This window comes from Mus pahari, chromosome 21 (assembly GCF_900095145.1).
Source record: "Mus pahari chromosome 21, PAHARI_EIJ_v1.1, whole genome shotgun sequence".
NCBI lineage: Eukaryota > Metazoa > Chordata > Mammalia > Rodentia > Muridae > Mus > Mus pahari.
In genome coordinates this window covers 18,574,653-18,582,356 of record NC_034610.1, presented here as the reverse complement: position 1 = coordinate 18,582,356, position 7,704 = coordinate 18,574,653, and positions in this window count along the sequence as shown.

Below are 7,704 nucleotides of genomic sequence, written 5' to 3'. Positions count from 1 at the left end.
CTCCCTCTCCCCCCTCTCCTCCCTCTCCTCCCTCTCCCTCTCCCTCTCTCTTTCTCTTTAGACCAGGCCTCAGAGATCTGCCTGCCTCTGTCTCCTAAGTGCTTCAGTGAAAGACATGTGCATCGTGCAGAACATTCTGCCTTGGTAGGTTTGTGGTTGTTGTTGTTGTTGTTCTTATTCTTGTGTTTTGTTTTGTTTGAGGGGGAGTGTCTGTTACTGAACCTGGAGCTGGATAGCAGGTTAGACTGGTTGCCTCCAGGGATCCACTTATGTCTGCATCCTGAGTGTAGGGAGTGTTTACTGCCACATATTGGTGCTGAAAGTGTGAACTCAGGTCTTCATGTCGCTATGACAAATGTGAACTCGGGTCTTCATGTTGCTATGACAAGCACCGTATGGTCTGGGTCTTCTCTGATTACTTTTGTTGACCTGGATAAGTTTGAGAAAAAAATAGAACAGTCAGATTAATTGTAGGTTCTGCTCAGTTTCTTCTTCTTAAAGACTTGTTTATTTTATGGATATGAGTGGTCTATCTGCATGTACACCTGGTTTCTCTATAGCCCAGTCAATTATGAAAATCACAATTACTCTGTAGTTCAAACCAGCCTCAGCCTTGCAGTCTTCCCAGAACTGAAGTGAGAGGTATGAGATGACCCTCAAACCATTTCCAGCCAGGCCAGAGGAGACGCCCTTCCTGTTGTGGCCTGACAAGGATGGCTGTGACTAGTGCTAAGAGACCAGGTTGTAATTGGCCTGAGTCACAGTTTGTGCTAGGAGCCAAAGTTGTGTTTGGTTAAAACACAAGAGTTAGTGGCTGCAATTGATTTGATGAGAAAATCTCTCATGCAGACTTCAGATGGCCCAGCTCAGCCTGTGTCTTTAGGGACCAGACACTACCTCCAGTGGGCGTGTCTAGGGAAGGTTTTAGTCTGCTGGTGCTGTCATAAGGATAGTCTGGGTGACCATTTGATGGCTCATCCTCTTGTTCAGAGCAGCAAGGGAATGCAGTTCAACAGCTGTCATGTAAGGAGTCAAATCACCTCACCTCCAATGTATGTGCTTAATTATAGTAAAATGAATATTGCAGGAACATTGGTGGGTGTTCAATAAATGATAAGACCTTGAAGAACTTATCATTATCACTAATAGTGATTATTAATTTCTTTGAGACAGGGTTTTTGTTTTTGGGTGGTTTTTTTTTTGTTTTTTTTTGTTTTTGTTTTTGGTTTTTTGATTTTTTGAGACAGGGTTTCTCTGTATAGCTCTGGCTGTCCTGGAACTCACTCTGTAGACCAGGCTGGCCTTGAACTTAGAAATCCGCCTGCCTCTGCTTCCTGAGTGCTGGGATTAAAGGTGTGAGCCACCACACCTGGCTGAGACAGGGTTTTATCATGTAATTCTGGTTGTCCTGGAACTCGCTGTATAGACCAGGTTGGCCTTGACTCAAGGAAATCTGCCTGCCTCTGCCTCCTGAGTGCTGGGATTAAAGGTGTGGACCATGACACCAAACACTATTAGTGACTTTTAGCAGTGCTTAACACCAGTCTAATGCTCCGGAGAAAGATGAGTCCCTTTAATCAGTCTCCCTAGAAAGCTAAGGCCAACCCTGAGTATATAGTGAATTTGAGTTCAGCCTGGGGTACATAGGAATGCCTAGTGTCCAGCAAACAAACAAAACAAAACACCAGTAAACAGTGTCCATATGTTTTTCATTCCAAGGAAAGAATTTTAAAAAAGAAGAAGAAACAGACATACCGACACACACACACACACACACACACACACACACACACACACACACACACACTCATTTCATTTGAAAAATAAATATCCTGATATGTAGAGAAGGGCACTAGAGTCATAGGCAGGAGGCTGGGACTGTGGTATTGTGCAGGTGCAGGTGAATCTTGCTTATTCACCATGAGGAACAGTTCTTGCCACCCCATGTGTACTGGGCTCAGAGGTCATCCTTCTTCAGGGGATGGGTCCCTCTCCTTCCACCATGCAGGTCCCAGGGGTTGAACTCAGTTTATCAGGCTCCATGGCCTTTATCCAGTGAGCAACCTTTTTTTTTTAAAAAAAAAAAGATTTATTTATTTTATGTATATGAGTGCACCATTGCTCTCTTCAGACACAACGGAAGAGGGTATCAGATCCCATTACAGATGGTTGTGAGCCACCATGTGGTTGGAATTGAACTCAGGACCTCTGGAAGAGCAGCTCAGTGCTACTGAGCCATCTCTCCAGCCCCTTCATTGAGCAACCTTACTGCCTCCCTTTTCTTTCTTTCTTTTTTTCCCCTCATTTTTTCAATAATGAATGATCTCTAAGATTTATGTCACATATACTCAAAGTGAGCAGACCATGGTTTTGTGAGCTGTACATGGTTTTGTAACAGGCCCCCAGACCTTAGCACAACTAATTCCATGATGAAAGCACCATTCAGTCCATAAAAGTCAAAGTGTGGACAGCATCACTTGCCAAAATAAAACCAAAGACCTGATCCATTAAAGTTCACAGTCTTGATTTTTTGGTTTTGGTAGTTTTGCTTCCGGCTAACTATTCTTGCTAACTGAAGAATGTTAGGGTACGGTTTTGTGTTTAAAAGCTCATTCTAAACAACACTTGGGACTACACTGGAATCCCGACCACTCAGTGTAGTCCTTTGCCTGTTACAATTGCCTCCTTCAACAAAGACTTTCTATTGGCTTAAATCTGTGCCGAAGCAGTCTTCTCATAGATATCCCACAACAGTTTATGCATTTGTGTAGCTGAAACTGGTCTCAAACTTAAGATCCTTCTACCTCAGTCCCAGAAATCCCGTGATTACAGGTAATCATGTTGTAAGACCCCAACTCAATTTGTTTCTTAGACACCTAAAAAGAGTTCTTTGTTCTTTTGCCTTCAGCCTGAGTTACTAATTACCTCTGGAACTGGCTCATCTTGAACTCAGACTGGTGCAGGAAGCCTTTTATGTCCTTCTACCTGACAGCTAGAAAAGCGATAACTGCTGGATGGCCCGCCAGTCCCTGCTTTCTGGTATTAAAAGTCAGGAATGTTTACCAAAAGGTAGCTTATGACTCCTACGCCATAAATGAGCCATACAGCTCCTCCGGAGAAAAGCTGCAAACTCAACCTTCTTTGTGAACTTCCCCCCACCCCTTCCTTATGTCTTTCCTTTAAAAGCCCTCAGTTGAAACAGCTCAGGATCGACCTCCTATGAGCTCGTCCTCAACATGTTGATTTTTCCTGATTAAACCTCATGCATATTGCATCAAGAATGGTTTCTCTCGAGTTATTGGGGCGTCGTCTCATCCTGGGACTGAAGCGAGGATATCCCCTGAAACGGGGGTCTTTCAATGTTACCACACCAGACCTTCCTTTAAAAAAAAAAAAAAATTACGGTGCTCACTGTGTGTATGAGTGTAGACTTCTGGTGTCTTCTTCATTCACTCTCCATCTTAATTTTTCAGACTGGGTCACGCACTGATCGAGGAGCCAGCAAGTTCTTGGGACCCTCCTATATGTGCCTTCCTGGTACTTGGCTTACAGGCGCACAAAACTGATGAAACTTTTACCATAGTCGTGGGGATCGAATTTATACCTGACAAACACTTCACCGACTGAGCGATCTCCCCTTGTACCGATTTTTTTTTTTTTTAAAGATTTNTTTNTTTATTATATGTAAGTACACTGTAGCTGTCTTCAGACACTCCAGAAGAGGGCGTCAGATCTTGTTACGGATGGTTATGAGCCACCATGTGGTTGCTGGGATTTGAACTCTGGACCTTCGGAAGAGCAGTCGGGTGCTCTTACCCACTGAGCCATCTCACCAGGCCCCCCGATTTGATTTTTTTTTTTTAAATTTATTTCCTGGGCTTGTATCCAGGGTTTCTCTACATGCTAGGTAAAGTCTCCATCACGGAACTCTCCACGCCTTACTTCCCTTTCTAAATACAGTTCACACTGTAAATGAGCAAGTGTGCGTGGGGCAGACGAACATAGGTTCTGGAGACTCGGTGGAGTGCTGAACCTGTACCGATTTCCGATCTGGTTTCTGTTCCTGAATGCTCTTCTTTAATTATTTTGAGTACTCAAGCCTCGAAACGTCCCTACGCTCTTTATGAGTGGGCTCTCTTGCCCGCAAACAGTCTCAGCTTTCTGACTGGTGAAAGCCGACTGTGTAGGACAGCAGCTTGCAAGCAATGCATCCTCATTTTGAGAATGGTGAACTCGAGAAAGATGGGAAAGCAGGAAGTTGCGGTGGCAGCCGGACTGGAAATGCGGGGACACCGGAGAGGGTCAGCTGCTCCGACAGGGTTGCATAAAGACAGCGCGGGAAAGGGCGGGTGGGCGGGGCCTCCAGGTTACAGCCAACCCTGGGCGCCCGCTGCGGAGCGTGGGCGTGGCGGGTTGGTAGCGCCCTGTACCGGGTCTGGGAGCTCTCAGGCAGGTGTGCTGCAGAGAGCGGACCTCTTTGCTGGTATAGTCCTTTCGGCTCTGCCCTTCTAAACATGTGCTACGAAGGCTCGAGGAAACACATCGCGGGGTCCCCACCGCGTCTCTGGAGATGTCTTTGACGATTTTAGCGATTTTCTTATTTTCTGTCTCCTCTTTTTCCTCCTTCAGTTCTTCACTATGTAGACCTGGCTGGCCTGAAACTCACAGGAGATCCGCCTGCCCCTGCCTCTTTAGTGCTGGGATTAAAATGGTATTTCTCAGGTTCTCACCGGTCGAGTATATAAACCCTGTCTCAGCATGCGGCTGCTGGCAACAGAACCCCGCTTCTCTGAAAAAGCAGCAAATGTTCTAACTGAAGAGTTAATTCTGGAACCCTCATTACATTGATTTCAGTATATTTCATCAATTCTTTGTGAATTGCATATTTGGATCTTCACAGCCCCTCCTAGATCCACCACATGTCCCCGTCCCCAACTTCCCAAATTCCTATCCTTTAAAGAAACAATAACACATGAAGTCCAACTATTTTCGTTGTTGTTGTTCAGCCTAACCTTAAACATACTATGTAGCTCAGGATGACTTTGCATCTCTGATCCTTTTGCATCCACTTTCCAGGTGCTGGAATTACAAATATATATTACAATGCCCCGTTTTTATTTGGGGGAGTGATCCAAATTCACTTTACCACTTGAAACATTATCATCACCATCACCACCCTCATCATCATCACTGAGACAGTTTTTCTCTATAGCTCTGGCTGTCCTAGAACTTAGAGACCCTCCTGCCTTTGCCTCCAGAGAGCTGCGAAGGGGCGCACCATGTGTCTGGCCTATCTTTCTCTCCTGTGCAATCATCCTCCCTTTTCCAATACATTCCTGTATTGTCCTAGTCTCTACTCTGCTTCCTTATTTAATTAGTAATTAGTAATTCCTTATTAGTTATTAGTTATTTTTTTCTTGCTTCATGGTCCTTCTTTCTGGTTCTCATTACTCCTTAAGACCTTTGAGAGCAGCTCAAGGCTTATTTGCTGAACAGAGTATCCTGTTCTCAACTCAGAGCAGTACTGGAGTTGATGTTTGTCAAATGATTCCCCAAACTGAAACTCTGCTAGGTGATGTCACCCATGACGACACCTGTGACAGGCTCTGACGTCACTACAACCCCAAACAAGTGCCGCTGAGCTGGTGCAGGCAACACAATTTCTGTGGAATCTTTTTCTTGGGGGAAGGGGCACTTAAGTCTGAATTTCTCTGTGGGGTCCTGGCCATACCGGTACTCGCTCTATAGACCAGGCTGGCCTCGAACTCAGATATACACCTGCCTCTGCCTCCTGAGTGCTGGGATTAAAGGGATGTGCCACCACCGCCCAGCCTTCTATGGAATCTTAAATTTAAATTTTGTCCTTCCAGAGGTCTTGAGTTCAATTCCCACCGATCACATCATGGCTCACCGCTGTCTTTTTTTTTTTTTTTTTTTCCGAGACAGGGTTTCTCTGTATATCCCTGGCTGTCCTGGAACTCACTCTGTAGACCAGGCTGGCCGGGAACTCAGAAATCCGCCTGCCTCTGCTTCCTGAGTGCTGGGACTAAAGATGTGTGCCACCACGCCCGGCTACCACTGTCTTTAATCTATATCTGCATGAACACATGCATGCCCAGATAGACCGCTCATATACATTAAATAGATCTTTTAAAAATGTTTCTCATTGAAGTAGAAATTTCTTTTGCTTATCTTTAAAAATACCCCAACTTTGTGGATATGAGAGATTTCCCCATGGCAATCTCTGAATAAACTTTGTTTTCTCTTTCTCTCTCTCTCTCTTTTTTTTTTTTTTTTTAAAAAAAAAAAAACTATTTATAAGTGCACTGTAGCTGTCTTCAGATACACCAGAAGAGGGCATCAGATCTCATTACAGATGGTTGTGAGCCACCATGTGGTTGCTGGGAATTGAACTCAGGACCTCTGGGAGGAGCAGTCAATGTTCTTAACTGCTGAGCCATCTCTCCAACTCCTAAATTTTGGTTCTTGAGCCCTTCAAGACCATTTCTCTCATCTTTTCTTTTGTTTTTTCCAGACAGGGTTTCTTTGTGTGGCCCTGGCTATCCTGGAACTCATGGAACTCACTCTGTAGACCAGGCTGGCCTTGAACTTGCAGAGATCCACCTGCCTTTGCCTTCCAAGTGCTGAGATTAAAGGCATATGCTACCATCTTTTGGATAACAATCGAGTCTCACCAGGTCCAGCTACATCTTCATCTTTTATTTTGTTATGTTTGAGATAGAGTCACGGGTAGACCAGTCTAACCTTGAACTTTCTATGTAGCTGAAGAACTCTTGATTCTCCTGCCTCCATTCCACTCAGCTTTCCTAAGTTGTTTATCATCACACATGCTTTCGTTTGTTTGTTGTTTTTTATTTTTATTATTTTACATCTACCTGTCTTATCCTTTCATTTTCTCCTGGAGCCTTCTGGGTCTTTTGGGGATGGCTGTACTATACAACTGTGGTAACTCTCTTCCAGACCCTCCTCCTCCTCATTCTCCTCCTCCTCCTCCTCCTCCTCCTCCTCCTCCTCCTTCTTTTTCTTTCTTTTTTTGTTTTTTGTTTTGTTTTCTTTTGTTTTTTTTTTCGGGACAGGGTTTCTCTGTGTAGCCCTAGCTGTTCTGGAACTCACTTTGTAGACCAGGCTGGCTTCAAACTCAGAAATCCACCTGCCTCTGCCTTCCAAGTGCTGGGACTAAAGACGTGCACTACCACTGACCAGCAGTTCCTCCCATTCTTAAAAAAAAGGGTTAATAATTTTTGTACATAAAGTACTCAGTACATATTCTCTAATCAAGTATGTCCAGACGTTATTGGGTGACTCTAGGTGACCTTACAGTGGGACCCACATCTCTGCACACCCTGCCCCTCAATATGCCTGCAATGGCCTCTTTAGTTGGTGGTGAGCTTTTACCCAGGGGCTGGGACACATTATCGTTTTGGACTTGGTCACTCCGGGAGGCAACGTGGTCTTCTCCCCAAGTGAGTCCCCTGCCTTGAACTCTCCTCTCTGCTTGTCTCAGGCTGCGTGCAATGTGCCATCTATTCCAGGGCTCCTTGGCTTGTGTGAGTTTGTAGCTGTCTCTGGTTTGGAAATGGTACTAAGTACATTTCTTTCGCCGTGAGGATTCAAACTCCCGGACAGACTAACCCGGGACAAACCCCAGTGTAAATTTCGTCTTTTTTTTTTTTTTTTTTTTTT